The sequence below is a fragment of the Macaca fascicularis genome, chromosome 10, assembly GCF_037993035.2.
Source record: "Macaca fascicularis isolate 582-1 chromosome 10, T2T-MFA8v1.1".
Taxonomy (NCBI): domain Eukaryota; kingdom Metazoa; phylum Chordata; class Mammalia; order Primates; family Cercopithecidae; genus Macaca; species Macaca fascicularis.
In genome coordinates this window covers 107,626,097-107,641,647 of record NC_088384.1, presented here as the reverse complement: position 1 = coordinate 107,641,647, position 15,551 = coordinate 107,626,097, and the positions used below count along the sequence as shown (strand labels likewise).

At 47.8% G+C, this 15,551-nt stretch overlaps 1 protein-coding gene across 10 annotated transcripts in view; it reads left to right on the top strand.

Moving 5' to 3' along the window:
• Positions 1–15,551, top strand: part of NFATC2 (nuclear factor of activated T cells 2) — a 176,596-nt gene that overhangs the window by 22,121 nt on the left and 138,924 nt on the right. The window lies entirely within an intron of this gene.

Here is a 15,551-nt window from a genome sequence, read left to right as displayed (position 1 = left end):
TGGTGGAAGGCACCTGTAATTCCAGCTACTCAGGAGGCTGATGCAGGAGAATTGCTTGAACCCGGGAGGCGGAGGTTGCAGTGAGGTGGGTGGTACCACTGCACTCCAGCCTGGGCTACCTGGGCTACAAGAGTGAGACTCTGTCTCAAAAAAAAAAAAAAAAAAAAAAAGTGTACTATCCATATCATTTATCATTGATGTTAACCTTGATTACCCGGCAGAGGTAGCTTTTGTCAGTTTCTTCAAACTCTTTGGAAGACTTTACTACATGAAGCCCACACTTAAGGAGTACAGAGTAATACTCTGGAATCTGGAAAGCACTTACTCTTTGCTGAGAAGTAGGCAGCACAGAAGAGTTAGCACCCAGGAAGAGAAGGGATGTCGTGGCCAGGAGCAGCGGCTCATGCCTGCAATCCCAACACTTTGGGAGGTCAAGGTAGGAAGATCACTGGAGTCCAGGACTTTAAGACCAGCCTGGGCAACAGAGCAAGACCTCATCTCTAATAAAAATAAAAACTAAAACAATTAGCCTAGCCTAGTTTCGCATGCCTGTAGACCCAGCTTCCCAGCTACTCAGGAGGCTTAGGTGGGAGAATCTCTTAGGAGTTCGAGGCTGCCCTGAGACGTGATCGTGCCACTACACTCCAGCCCATGGGACAGAGGGAAACCCTGTCTCAAACCAACAAACCAGACAAAAAAAAGAGAAGGGACATGGTGAGCTTTGAGAGGCTAATGTGAACTCCCAGATGTGGCTCTGGGTCACCCAGATGTTAATAGCAGTCACCTCTCTTTGCTTCTGTATGGGAACTCCTCAGGGGTGAACGCTAGCCTTTATCCTGTTATTAGGTTTTGTCCCAGATGGCAACATATTGGTGATGCATGTAAAGTTCTACCCTTAACTCTGGGCATGAGCTTGGCAAAAACCAAGGAGGGAAAGGTACTGCTAATGGGACAGACATTGTTGTTAGAATTGGTGAAGGTGTATTAGGGAATTTTGGGGAGTCGGATGCTCATTTTATGGAGTTTAGCGTGTAGCAGACGTTCATTAGCCCCTGTGATTCCTCTCCAACCCTAGCAAGCAGGCACTATTATCACCCGTGTTTTACGGAGGAGGACGCTAAGGCACAGAGAAGTAAAGTAATTTTCCCAAAATGGGCAGCCTTGCTCCATATCATGTGTTCTGAACTGTGTGAGGTTCCTCATTCTCTCATTTGGTGAGAGACACATATGAACCAGTTAGCAAGGCGTCTGGGACCATGGCAGGGCTGGAATTGAAAACCTTGTTTACTACAAGGTGATCTTGAGCAAGTCATCTAGCTTCTCTGGACCTCTGTCTGCTTATCTGTAAAATGGCTGAAATAATACCACTTGCCTCATAGGACTGTTGTCTGCCTTGCATAGGTTAATCCATTTAAATCAACACAGCATGTGATCTGTTACTAGTGTTGTAGTAAACCCTTTCTTTTGTTAATGGAGGTGTTCAATTAATATGAACCATTGTTTATTTACTCATTCAGCTACTGAGCACCCACTGTGTTAGATCCTAGGGTCACAATGAGGAATGAGACCCAGATCCTGCCCTCTCTGAGCTAGTGCCTCTGATTGTGCCTCTGTTGTTTTCTCTTGTCTAATTGTATTAACTAATACCTCTAGTAGAGTGTTACATGATAGCGAAGACAGTGGGCATCCTTGCCTTGGAGGAGGACCTCCAGTGTTGGCTTTAGAATTGAGGTGTATGAATTATGTAAAGGAAGTATTAGTTAGTTCTTTCTTTTTTCCCTGAGAGTTTTTATTACAAATGCGAGTTGAATTATATCAAAGGCTTTTTTTAGAATCTATGGAAAAATATGATCTTATTTTTCTTAGACCTATTAATATGTTGGCATACATTATTAGATTTCTTTATGTGAAAACATCCCTGGTATGGACTCCGCTTCTTGTATTATTTTCTTAAGGTGGTGGTGGCATCAGATAATATTTAAGAATTTTTCAATATTCATGAGTGATACTCATATTGTCCTATTTTGTGTGCTATCAGGTTCAGGTTTCTTTCCTTGTCTATGCTCAGGAACAATTTCTGTCTCCCTGGGACTCCCTGGTCTCTAAAGCTGTGATCGAATTCCTCTGTGAAGCCGCCTGGACCTGGTGCTTCTTTGTGGAGTTGTTTCTTGATGGCTTTCTCTATACTGTGGGAATTGGTCTCTTTACACTTTCTATTTCTACTGGAGTCAATTTTTGTAAACTGTATCTTTCTGGAAAATTATCCATTTTATCTGTCTAGGTTTCAAATTTATTCACTAGAGATGTGCAAAGAAGACTCTTAATTTTCTTTCAAGTGGAGGAGACAACCAAGTACACAGTGACAGAAAGACCTGGGGGCAGGGATGTGGGAGTCCTGATGGGGCCACTGATCCCACCCTGGAGGGGGAAGATGTACTGGCTGTCAGCAGACAGTTTAGTAGCTGAATTCCCTTATGCATGCTTGTGAATGCAATGGATTCTTACTTCTCCCAACTTGTAATGTGCTGAGAGAGACAGGTGGGTACTGGGGAATTCCTGGTCACCTCCAGAGATGCCAGATCTCCAGTTACTGTGGGGACAGATATGTGGGGAGTGCTCACATCTGCTTTGCCTCAACAGTCTGGTGCAGCCCTCCTTCAATCCCTGGTAAGCTAAAGCATTTAATGCCAACCTTGGCCTTTCAGAAAGGAAAACAGGTTCCTTCTGATCACTGCTTGTTGTTTTATAGAGTTTATTCCTGTGATCCTTAAACTTTTGAGGTCACAGCCCTTTAAAAAGCTGATGAAATCCGCAGATTCTGTATACACCCCCACCATGCGTGTACATGCTACACATGGGCAGCCCTTTCCCCTGGGCACTGCCCCCTCACCACATACCCCCTGCACCCCCCACCCACACATTCCCACCTCCCCTCTCCACTTCATATCCCCCCACGTGCTTTTGATGTCATTTCTTAGCACTCACAGACCCTTCTGTGTCCCATTCCCTAATTTCACTGGCACTTCAGTGTAGGAACAGCTGCTCTCAATCCATTCACAGGGCACAATTAAAACCCCATTCTTTCAGCAAACACACTGAAAGCTGGTTTTGTGCCAGACCCTGTAGGGGCATACACACAAATTAGATATGGTTCCTGGCCCCCAGGCCAATATGGGTCATAGTCTGGTAAACAAATAGGGACATATGAGGTGCTGTGATACAGTATCTGTGTGTGTGTGTGTGTGTGTGTGTGTGTATGTGTATGTGCATGTGCATGTGTTTGGTGCTTGCTAAAAATAGTGTTCTACACTAAGCAAGCAGGTTCACTAAACACATGTGACATTCAGAGACATTGCCTTCTCTGTTAAGGACAGGCCTTAATAAACCTGCTTTGGACAAATAACGTCTCCAGGTGCAGCTGGAAAGGTGAAATGAGGGCTAGAATTGAGCATCGGCCTTGCAGGGAGGCAGAGGAAATGAGGTTGAAGTTGCCTCACTCATTCTTCCCTGTGAAACACATGGTATCTTGGCTTCTAAATTCAAGCCCCTGTGTTCTTTTGGTGGCATAGATTTTGATCAGGAGTGGAGGCTCTTGAAACTTTAAAGCAGTGTTATTCAGGTTGGTTCTCAAGGCTCTCCAGCCATATCAGGTGGCAGGTTAAATACTTTAGAAAAATGTAGAATGGGTGGCAAGGGGCTCTCAGTTCTGGCTGCATTAGAAGTTCTCAGGCTGCATCCTGGACCAGTGAGATCAGGCTCTTGGGGGTAAGGTAACTTTGCTGAGGGTCTGCATTGGTAAATGGCAGGGCAGGCCTTGAACTTGGGCACTTAGAGTCCTAGGTGCCTGCCGTCAGCACTGTATCTCATAGCCAAAATGTGGCCCTGGAGGGCAGCAGGACGCCATATGCAGCTGCTGTCTCTAACTTTGTCTGATGTGTCTCATGTACGGTGGGATGTGTGCACGTTCACCTTTTATAGCTGATATTTATATAATTATACATTGTATCTTGCTACTGTCCTAATGGGATTATACTCATTGGAAAACTCCTGGCTAAGGTAGAAATGAGAACTGATGGGGAGCTCTGCTATTTTTCTGTTTCTTTCTCCATCTTGGTGGATGGTCCTGCCTGCCTCTTGGGCATTTGGATCTAAAGCCCTGCACTGGAATCTTTAATGCTTTTTCCCTCTGTGGAAGAAATATACCAAAGGCAGACTGTAAGCCACATGCAGAGTGGGGAGATTGCTTTTCCTGAGTTGGTATTTGGGACCCTCTTGACCTTGTAATCTGAGGTTTTGGAAAAAGAGCATTTCTTCAGCTGGGCCTGATGGGAAGAAAGTGGCCTGCAAAGCTCAAGATTTATGAAGGTCCTTATCAAAACAGACCTGTGTGGGCGTGCCTGCAAAAGTGAGAGTGTTAAATGAGGGGGAAAAACAAACTCAAGTCTGAAATGCCTGCTAAAGTTATTTTAAAGGCTGTGGAAAGGGGCTGTTTACCTGTATAATCCTAAGAAGGTGGGCTGCAGCTCTGAAATCCGCAATGGGTGACATCACCTCTGTTGCCATGGAGCAGGGAGGAATGTCTTAATAACCAGGGGGTTGGCAGGGGCCACTGATGAAGTGTGCCCACCCCCGGGAACATGGCACTGAAATGAAAGCTCCTGGGGAAAAGTATAAATAAAGAAGCTGTCAGTCAAGAAGGCATTAATTTTAAATCTCTGCCCCCGGCCAAGGGTTACACAGGCCCCACTGTCTTCAAGGGGAAGTTTCCACTTGGATTTTAAGTTGCCTGAAGGAAAAATGGAAATCAGCCTTTCAGGCTATGCGAGGGGATGTGGGGGATCAATAGGAGACCAAACTCTCAGAGGTGGCTGGTCGGAGAGGGGGGCTCTTTGCTAAGTTGGGCAGAGGATGGAGAGAAGAGATGTTCCCCTGCTCATGTCGTCTTCTGCAGGCCTTTGACAGAGTGGGTGGGTTTAGCCCTGGCGAGTCCTGTTGCAGGAGGATTATCTAAAGTCTATTTCTGGGGAACTCTTCTGACCAGATCTTTCCTTCTCCTTTTGGTGAGGAAGCCACTCTGAGGTCTGTTCTCTGTCATGCACTGTACTCTCTTCTGTTAGATACAGACCTTGCTAAATCACCAGTTTAATCTCAAATGCTTTAAAAATGGAGGGAGTTCAGCAAGGTGATTGGATAAATTGTGGTTGATGTGTACAACGAAATAGTACACAGCAATGAAAGAGAAAGGACTACTGCACACAATAGGGGTGAAGCTCAGACATTCTGTTGAGCAAAATAAGTGAGACACATCCATCCAGATTTTATTTAAAGGATGTTCGAGAACAGTCAAACCCAGCATATGGTGGGAAAAGTCAGGGAGTGGTTCTTCCTGGGTGAGGGCGTCTGGCTTCAGAGGGGCCACACAGAACCCTCTGGGGTACTTGAAATGTTCTGTATCTTGTGCGCATATATATGCAAAGGCACAAGATGTATGTGAAATATTTGTGCATTTTACTGCATATAAGTGATGCATATTTTAAAAACTGATGAAGGCCGGGCATGGTGGCTTACACCTCTAATCCCACCGCTGGGAGGCTGAGGTGGGCGGATCACCTAAGATCAGGAGTTCGAGACCAGCCTGGCCAACATGGTGAAATCCTGTCTCTACTGAAAATACAAAAATTAGCTGGGTGTGGTGGCAGGTACCTGTAATTCCAGCTACTAGGGAGGCTGAGGCAGGAGAATCGCTTGAACCCAGGAGGTGGAGGTTGCAGTGAGCCGAGATTGCGCCACTGCACTCTAGACTGTGCAACAAGAGTGAGACTCCATCTCAAAAACAAACAACAAAACTGATGAAATCTGCAGATCCTATATACACACACATCATGCTACACATGTACAGCCCTTCCCCCCATGCACTGCGCCTCACCACATACCCCGGTGCACCCCCAACCCTGAAATTTAATCCAAGCTTTGCCCTGACTCTCTTTGCGGTCTTGGGAATTTCCCTGCACCCCAAGCCTCAGTTTCCCCATCTGTAACACAGAGGGATTCAGAGTAGCTATCTCCAGCAGTTGATGTAAACTGCAGAGAGAACAGGGGAGCTTGCAGCACAGTGGCCATAAGCTGTTCGAATGACTAAAAATAGGAATATCTCTGGAATTCTCCAAGGCAGGAGGGCCCCAGGAAATGTCTTGAAACCAGCAAGAGGCAGTTCTTCGCATCCAGATTTGACGATGGAGATGAGATTTGGTTTGTGTGCCACATGCCTGGGCCCTGCTGCCCCCATCTAAAAGGTGACCTTGCGGCCTGTGGGTTGCAGATTCCATACATTTCTCCACCCCTCTCCAAAAGCAATACGTGTCAGCATGTGGGCGCGCGTGTTTTTGCAAGCAGTCATGCCAGCAGCCAGTCTGCAAGCCTCATTGCTTGTGGATCACCCCGGTCCTGTGTCCCGGGCGCCTGGCCTTGCAGCAGCCTGCCTGGGAAGCACCACTGAGCTTGTCTTTCGGCCCCGTCTGGGGAAGGCAGACAGCTGTCTTAGCTGGGGCAAGGTCGGCAAAGACATCGCGTTCAGAATGACTTTTTCCAGCGGTTCCATGGACGAGACAGGATGGCAAATGTCCTCCCTTTCCTTTTTGGCATTTCTGGACCTGATTTATCCAGATGGAATTTCTTGACTTTCAGGCCCTGTGTCTGTATGTGTCACCTCTGAATGAAGGGTGTGACAACCTGACTCTCATCATTAATACACATGATTCATTGATTGAGAATCCACTTACTGTTAGGTGGTGTGTGTGTGTGACCGGGTGGGGCGTGGGCAGCAGCGGTCTAGGGGGGCTTGTCTGAAAGTTTGCTGAGTGTCAGATTTGTTATTTGGAGGCAATCCATTACTTTTCAAAAGGGTTCTTTCTATAGGTTGTGCGCACCCGCCAGATGAAAAATCCATCCACCTTCCTGCTCTGTTTTGGGGTTCCTTGCAGCCCTGATGGGCAGGAAGTTATGCAAGTTGTCGGGGTGAGTGGCAGGAGGCAAGGTTTGTCTCTCTGTCTGCCCCTTTCCTCCGGCTACAGGTCTGCGGTGCCAGCTGTGGCATCCTAAGTGCTGCCTTGGCGACAGACTGTGATGTCCCAAACCCAGGCCCTGGGACTCACACCACCTCGGCATCGGGGTGAGCTCATCAAGCCGTGGGTCGGATCAGCTTGGCCAGGGATCAGTGGAGCCCTGTGGCCCCGCTGCCCATCGAGGGGGCATCCAGCCCCCAGGCCAGGCCCTGTTCCTCTCTTCCCAGCCACTCAAGCCTGAAAGATCCATTGGTCTCTGCCCCTCCCCGTGCCCGCCAAGGACGGCTGCCTCTCAGAGGTTCCCTAGCTGGGTTTCTATTTTGGTCATACTATTCTGCTTCCCGAAAATTCCACCGCCTGCAGTTCTAGGCAGAGAAGATGTTCTCTTGCTGTTCCTTTTTTCAAAAGTGGTCTGTTGGCTGGTGGGTTGGCGCTGAGCGAGTGGCCACCTCAGACTTGGCTGTGTGTCCGTCTGTGAGGGTGAGCAACAGGCCTCCAGAGCTTCCAGGGGGAGAGGCGCTGGCGGGGACCACTGTGTGGCCTGAGTGTGATTTTTAAAATAATCTTTGACTCAATTCTGGGGCAAAAGGAGAGACTGTGAACATTCCCGAAGAAAGGAATCTGTATCTTCAGTTGTCAGGGGCAGCCTACCTCCCGAGTGAAATGATGAGGCCCCCAGAATATTTTCTTTTCCAGGGGGATCCTTGCTTCCTTGTGTCAGGGTCAGGGTGTCGCCATCCAGGAAATCACCTCTTTCCTGAGATGCAGGATAAAGTAGTGGTTAAGGGGGTGGAGGAGCCAGGTTGCCTGAGAATGAATCTTGGCTCTGATACTTAGAAGCTGTGTGACCTTGGGCAAATTACTTACCCTCTCTGAGCCTCATTTTTCCCCCTATATAAAATGGGGAAACAATATCACCTGCTTTATAAGGTTCTTGTGAGACAAATATGAACATATACTAGATGCATACAGTGGTTCTCGATATAAAGTAAGTGGTATAGATGTGTTAGCTATTAGTATTTCAGTTATGACAAGCAGCTCACTGACTCATAGCACTTTAGTAAGATTTAGTTGATCCACTCCCAGGTAGCCTGGGAGGAAAAGTACAAAGTGTGGAATGGAGAGGGTGTTGGAAGCACATTTACCTCCTCCACACATTTTCTGAAGATCAGCAGAATCTGAGGTGAAAAGAGAATTCCTAAAGTGCTGACCAACCCATTTTATTTTTATAAAAATGTCTTCCTTTTTTTCATAATGCTTTTGAAGGGGTTGGGGACTAGTGCGTCCAAGTTGTTGTAAAATAGAGTAACTATAGCAGGGAAAGAGCAGAATTGTCACTGAAAAGATTATTCTTTCAATAATAATCCAGTAGGCCCCATTTACTGAGTATTGATTCTGTGTGTCTTGGGCTTTGCATAGGTTAGGGAAACTGACAGGCTTGTATCACCAGCGTCATCACCCCGTGTCACACATGAGGATATGGAGTTTCCCCAAGTCTCACAGCCAGGGGTGGGAGTGGATCTGGAGTCCCCTAACCCTGTGCTACCCTCCGTTCTCAGACCTGGATCTCAGTTTAGAGCTCTTGCTTGGTGGGGCAAAGAGGAGGGCTGAACTGGCCTCCCCAGCAATCTTGTCCTGCAGTTTTCGGCAGTGGTCAGAGATTTCGCCACATATTCACAGGGCCTACCTATTGGGTAAGCACCCAGGAACTCGATGAAAGGACGGGTGATAAGAATGAGAACTTTCAGACGTCTGCCACAGAGCTGAGCGTTACCTGCCAGGGCCGAGAGCGACCAGATGTCTCATTTCTCAATCAGTTCAGGTTGAGGGCGTGAGTCATGAGTTGATGCTTCCAGCAGTCTTTGGGCCTCTGCTGTGCGCAGGCCTCGTGTGCCATGCTGGGGTTGTAAAGCCAGGAGCCACGGTCCTCCGCTGGGGGCGAGTCTGCCTGGCAGGAGATGTTGGGCGATGCCTGGAGACATTTTTGGTTGCCACAATGGGGAGAGGGGCAGGGCAGCTACTATGGGCATCTGGTGGGTAGGTAGCTGTGAGGGTCGAGTAATTTACTACATGTGATGTGCTCACAACAGTGCCTTGCGTGTAAGTTCCCAAAACATTTTAGCTGCTTTTTCTGCATTATAATTATCTTCATAATAATTATTGATGTCTGCCTCTAAGAAGCTCAGAGTCTAGAGGGTAGACAAATGAGTGAATCCATAGACAGACTTCTGTGGGACCTGGGAGTGTAGAAGAGCTGCCTGATCCAGCCTGGGGAAACAGGGAGGGCCTCCAGGAGGGGGTGGTTCAGGTCAAATCATGATGGATAAATAGTGGCTTGTTAGGAGACATAAGGTCGGGAGGTATGGAAGGGAGTTCTGGGTCAGGGGAACAGTATGTGCATGACATGGAGGCACAGAGGCCCTCAAGCAGCAACCTCTAAATCCCCCATCACTGCTTCTATCTTCTTCCTCCCTTTGGTACTGATGCCTTGTATTTAGGCCAGGTACCTCCCATGGTAGGCGAAATGGATTTTAGGTGGTCTACCAGTGAGGACATTGTATTTGCTAAGAACTATTTTTCAGTGCTATTTTCTCTTCGAACTAGTCGGAAGGAGTGGAATTTCAGGCTGGGCGTGGTGACTCAAGACTGTAATCCCAGCACTTTGGGAGGCTGAGGCACATGGATTACCTGAGGTCAGGAGTTCGAGACCAGCCTGGTTAAGATGGTGAAACCCCGTCTTTACTGAAAATACAAAAAAATTAGCCGGGCGTGGTAGTGGGCACCTGTAATCCCAGCTACGCAGGAGGCTGAGGCAGGAGAATTGCTTGAACCCAGGAGGTGGAGGTTGCAGTGAGTCGAGATCACACCACTGTACTCCAGCCTGGCAACAGAGTGAGAAATCTGTCTCAGAAAACAAAAAACAAAGCAAAACAAACAAAAAAAAGGAGTAACGCTTTAGTGAGGTACTGCTGTATCGTTCACACTTTTCTTTCTAACACTGACTCCTCCCTCTCCCTGTTTCTAGGTCTTGACTTTCTGGGGTCCTGGAAATGTTCCATATTTTGATTATGTTGGTGGTAGCAAGAATGTATGACATTTGGCAAAACTCATCAAACCCTATACTCAAAACACTGACATCTGTGTATATGAGTTATACCACAGGAGCATTGGCGGGGGTGGGGGTGTATAAAACCTCAGTCTCAGAGTCTTTGCCCAGCCACTGTGTCTTGCTTGAATTTAGTAAGTTTTATTTTTATTGTATTTTTACCCTACCTTCTATTTATGGAGGTGACATTGATTTTCCATCTACAGTAGTGGTATAAAGTTTCCTTTTAAAATAATAAAAAAAAATAAGTGAGTGAATTTAAATACTAGAAATATTAAGTAAATATTTTTTGGCGGCGCATGAATAGAGCAAAGATCGTGCAAGTGGTTAAAAAAAAGCAAGCTTTTTGGAAACCCTCCTGAGAAAATTTGGTGGTTCTGAGATGAAACTGACTTCAGCCGGTGCCGTGCAGGCATCGTGATGACTGTGAGAAAGCCGCCTGCGAGCATGGCGGTTGTTTAAGGAGAAATAGCGAGAAATCTCAGCCAGTAACTTAGAGGAATATTTTAATGATGTGCTATTTGTGAAATTTACTGTCAAATACCCAGGGGACTGAGAATTCAATGATTATTAATTATCTTCCTATTCCCCGCTTGCTGGTAAACATTTAAAGTCTTGTCAAGAGGAAAAAAAAAAAAGAAAAACTCTGCCGCTTGGATTAATGAAAACCAATGTAAATGCTTTACATACTTTTGCTCAGCACACTCGAGCTTTCTGTTTTTCAGGGCTCCCAGGGAGTGTGAGCCATCGGCGTTTTCAGGACTGCGTTTCTGTGGACTGTCCACATCAGCCCCAACCGTGTGTTTCTGATAAGATGCAGTGCAGTTTTTCTGATACGGCCGGAATTTTTGCTAAGAGACTTTTTGTGTTTTGTTTTTCTGGTTCGAATTCTCAGAATGTTGTTGGCCATGGACTTGACATTCCTCTTTTCCTAGATTAAAAATCTATGCTCTGTTACCTTCCAGGAAGGCGTGTGTGTGCACACGTATGTGCGAATTCAAATACACGTTTACATTAAACTGCAGCCTCTCAAGAACTCCAGGCCTTACAGATGCTAGCTAGAAAAATCAAAGGATTTCAGAGCCAGAAGCCACCAAGGAAACGGATTCAATGTAATGCTGTTCAGTTATAAACGAGAAGGTGTTGAGGCCTCCAGTGGGTGGGGGACTTTTCCAAAATCATGCTGCTGCTTAGTGGCAGGGCAGGACCGCACTCTCCATTTCCTGCTTCATAAAACAGGGTTTCATTACTATAGATCGTGTTATGTCATCTACCACCTATGAAATAAAAATGTTTCTTTTGGGAGTTACATTTATTTTCTTACATAATTACATGAATCAAAGGAAGTCTCCTTTCTGCCATGCCACTGTCCTCTTATTCCTTAGTTCTCCTCCCCGGAGGATGTCACTGTTCCTTGTGACTTCCAGAGAAAGCCTGTGCATCCTTCAGCTGTGCCTGTACATCTGTCTGTGTGTGTACATCTGTGCGTGTACATCTGTGCGTGTATGTCTTTGTACATCTGTGTACATATGTGTAATCTGTATACATCTGTACATCTGTACACTGTACATCTCTGTGTGTGTACATCCTCTCATCCTTTTTATGCTGTGCACACTATACAGCTTGCTTTTCTCATTTAATACTAAATCTCACTGGTCATTCCATGTCAATGCATAAAGAACTTCTTCAGGCCTTTTTTGTAGCTATATTGTATCCCTTCATATGCATGAGCCAGAATTAATTCATCCCCAGTAGATGGGTTTTGTGTTGCTTCCAGTCTTTTGGGATTACAGTCAGGGTTGTAGTAACTAATCTTAAGGATACACAGGTCATTTTGCACAGATGAGAGTATATCTGCAGGAAGAATTTTTTTTTTTTTTTTTTGAGACAGGGTCACATCCTGTCACCTAGGCTGGGAAGTGGTGGCACAATCATGGGTCACTGCAGCCTTGATCCTCCCACCTCAGCTTCTCCAGTAGCTGGGACTACAGGCAGGTGTTACCATGTCCAGCTAATGAAAAAACTTTTTTTTTGTTTTGGAGATGGGTTCTCTATGTTGCCCAGTCTGGTCTCAAACTCCTGAGCTCAAGCAATCTTCCTACCTCTGTCCCCCAAAGGGTTGGGATTCCAGGCGTGAGCTACCATGACTGGCCCAGGATGAATTTCTAAAAGTAGCATTGCTTGGTTCCGAGGGCACATGTAGTTCCAAGGGCATGTGTGTTTGGAATTTTCATGGATATTACCAAATGACCCTCTCTAGAGTTATCGCCTTCTATCTTTTGGTTTGGATAGTGGCATCTTTGATTAATAGTTTATTCCAGGTCGACTTTTCTGAACTTGCATCATTCATTCAGCCCACACATCCTTTTTGAGGGCCTGTTTAGTGGCAGGACCCATCGAAGTGCTAGGGGCATGGCAGAGCAAGAGTCCTCATAGCATTCGCTGATTGGTGGAGGTGCATCTCGAGGTTGAGGGAGGGGCAGACTGGAGGTTGAGGGAAATGGAGAACTTCACAGTTCCTCAGTCGTTATGGCGAGATGTGCACAGAACACAGCAGGGACCTGTGAGCGGGGCCTGAGCTAGTCAAGTGGTCGGGGGTCCTTCTAGAAGCATGCAATACTTAAGCCGCGCCTATGGGCACGGGCGGGCTTTAGTCATGTGGAGAAGGGGGCCTGGCAGTGGGCAGGGGAGGAGCTGTTGAGGCAGGGGGAGCAGCAAGTATGCCAGGGCAGGAAGGAGCTTTTTTAAAAAACTCCTTTTAAAAAACTCCCCTTTGCCAGGCACGGTGGCTCTCGCCTATAATCACAACACTTTGGGAGGCTGAGGTGGGAGGATCACTTGAGCTCAGGAGTTTGAGACCAGCCTGGGCAACATAGTGAAACCTCGTCTCTACTAAAAAAAAAAAAAAAAAAAAAAAAAAAAATTAACTGAGCCCGGTGGTGTGCGCTGGTAGTCCCAGCTACTTGGGAGGCTGAGGTGGGAGGATCGCTTGAGCCTGGGAGGTGGAGGCTGCAGTGAGCTATTATTGTGCCACAGCACTCCAAACTGGGCAGCTGAGTATGACCTCAAAATCAAACCGAAAACAAAAATCACCACACGCCCCTCTGGCTGGAGTTCAGACAGGGCGGGAGGGGGAGTGAATGCCGGCGAGGGTCGATGGGCAGGCAGGGCCCAGCCAGGCTGCCTGGCGGGGCTCATTTATTTTTACCTAGAGCTGTGGGGAGCCATTTTGGAAGTGGGGGTACCATGTGGACCCCGAGAGATCAGCTCAGCTAAACTGGACAGTATTTCCTCTACGGCAGCCCAGAAAGGGAACAAGGAGGCTGAGGCTCACTGGGGTGGTCACTCAGGCTTCCCCAAGGCAGGAAAAGGTCTTGTTTCTGGCTGGCAGGCCCCTGGACATGGTTCTTGTATTATTCTCTCAGCCACTCGGCAAATGTTTGTGGGGGCTTGCAAGTGCCAGGCCCTGTGGTAGGTGCTTGGCAGACAATGCTGGGCCACAGTGACACGGGCCCAACACTGATGGAGCTCTGGGTCGAGTGTGGGGTTGTAAAATTCTCTAAAGGGCCAAGGAGTAAATATTTCAGGCTTTGGGGGCCATTCGGTTCCCAAACTACCAACTCCGCTGTTGTAGTATAGGAGTAAGCTGTAGCTTGCTTTGTTCACCCTATGTAAATAAATAGGTGTGGCTGTGTTGTCCTAAAACTATTTACAGACACAACCCATGGGCCGCATTTGGCCCGTGGACTGTGGTTTGCCTGCTCCTGGTTTGGCAGAATGAGATTGCCTAAACAGATACCTGGTGCGAAGGGAGCTGTTAGCAGGTGTCAGTGGAGAAAAGATGGCTGGGAAAAGGGGTGGAGGTGAGCTTTTTGATGGGCCGATCTCAGGAGGTGCTGGCTGAGCAGATGCAGGAAGGAACCAGGGAAGTGGGAGGATCTTGCGGGGAGGGTTTCCAAGCAGAGGGAACCCCAGGCCTCTGAGGCAGGAGCTGCTTCAGTACAGCGAGGATGTTGGAGGGGTTGTTGCTGACCCAGCTTGGGGAGAAGTGGGGAGTGGTGGGGGTGGATGGCAGGCCGGGGCACAGGCTGTATTAGTGACTTTTGGTTCCATCTAAAGTGTCCAGAAGCCTTAATAGTAGGTTTTGAGAATGGACATCTTAAAGGCTGCTGCGTGACAAACAGACTGACAGAGCCACAAAGTGGGGAGGCCAGGGAGGAGGTGACTGCAGTAGTCCCCGTGCGAGAGGACGGCGGCTTGGACCAGGGTGGATGCGATGGAGTGGGGAGACCTGGAAATCTGGTTTCTGTCCTGACGGTGGAACAGTCAGGGCTGATGACGGATCAGATGTGAGGAGTCCAGGCCGCCCCGTGAGCTGACGGGGAGGGTGGAGGGGCCTCTGATGAGATTGGGGGCCTTGGAGGTAGAGTTGCAGTGAGGTGTGGGTGGGGGGGAACTAACTCCATGGGAATTTCCCAGGCAGCCCCATGTACCTGGACCTGTACAGGATGCAGTGAGGCAGGGTGTCTGCTAGAAGAGGGTCAGGCTGAGAATTAAATGACAGTGTGAGGTGATGGGTGGCAGTGTCCTTGGGTGGCTGTCGTAGAACATTCTACTTGAACAGCATTCTCCAGCGGTAGGGCCTTTCGAGATGGCAGCAGGAGCCTGGGGTAGGCAGCCACTAATAAAGGAAGTTAGGTCATTTTGCAGTCATTGGTTTTATCTTTATTTTATTTTATTTTATTTTTGAGACAGAGTCTCACTCTATCACCCAGGCTGGCATGCAGCAGCACAATCTTGGCTCATTGAAACCTCCGCCTCCTGGTTTTAAGCGATTCTCATGCCTCAGCCTCCTGAGTAGCTGGGATTACAGGTCTGCGCCACCACACCTGGCTAATTTTTGTATTTTTAGTAGAGATGGGGTTTTACCATGTTGGCCAGGCTGGTCTCAAACTCCTGACCGCAAGTGATCTGCCCGCCTCAGCCTCCCAAAGTGCTGGGATTACAGGTGTGAGCTGCCACGCCCAGCCTGCATCCATTGGTTTTAATAGTTTGGGTGTCAGGTAACCTCTGTAGCAGTGACTCTGCCTGTTGGGGGGCAAGTGGCTTGCCTGTGGTATTTTTAAGCCTCCTAATTCCATATCTTTCGCTGGGCCTTTTCCCCGCTCTGGGCCTCAGTTTCCTCATTTGTAAAATGACACAGACGAGACATGAGTCAGGAGCCCTGGATCTGAATGAAGCCACTTCTTGTACTTGGTGTGAAATCTGGGATTCAAGCCCAGGGGACCATGGGCTGCAGAGCCTGTGCAGCCTCCCTCTGTGTCCTGCGTCCATGTCACGTGTGTAGAGTGCTGCCATAGGCCCTGGATTGGTGCTTTTCAAAC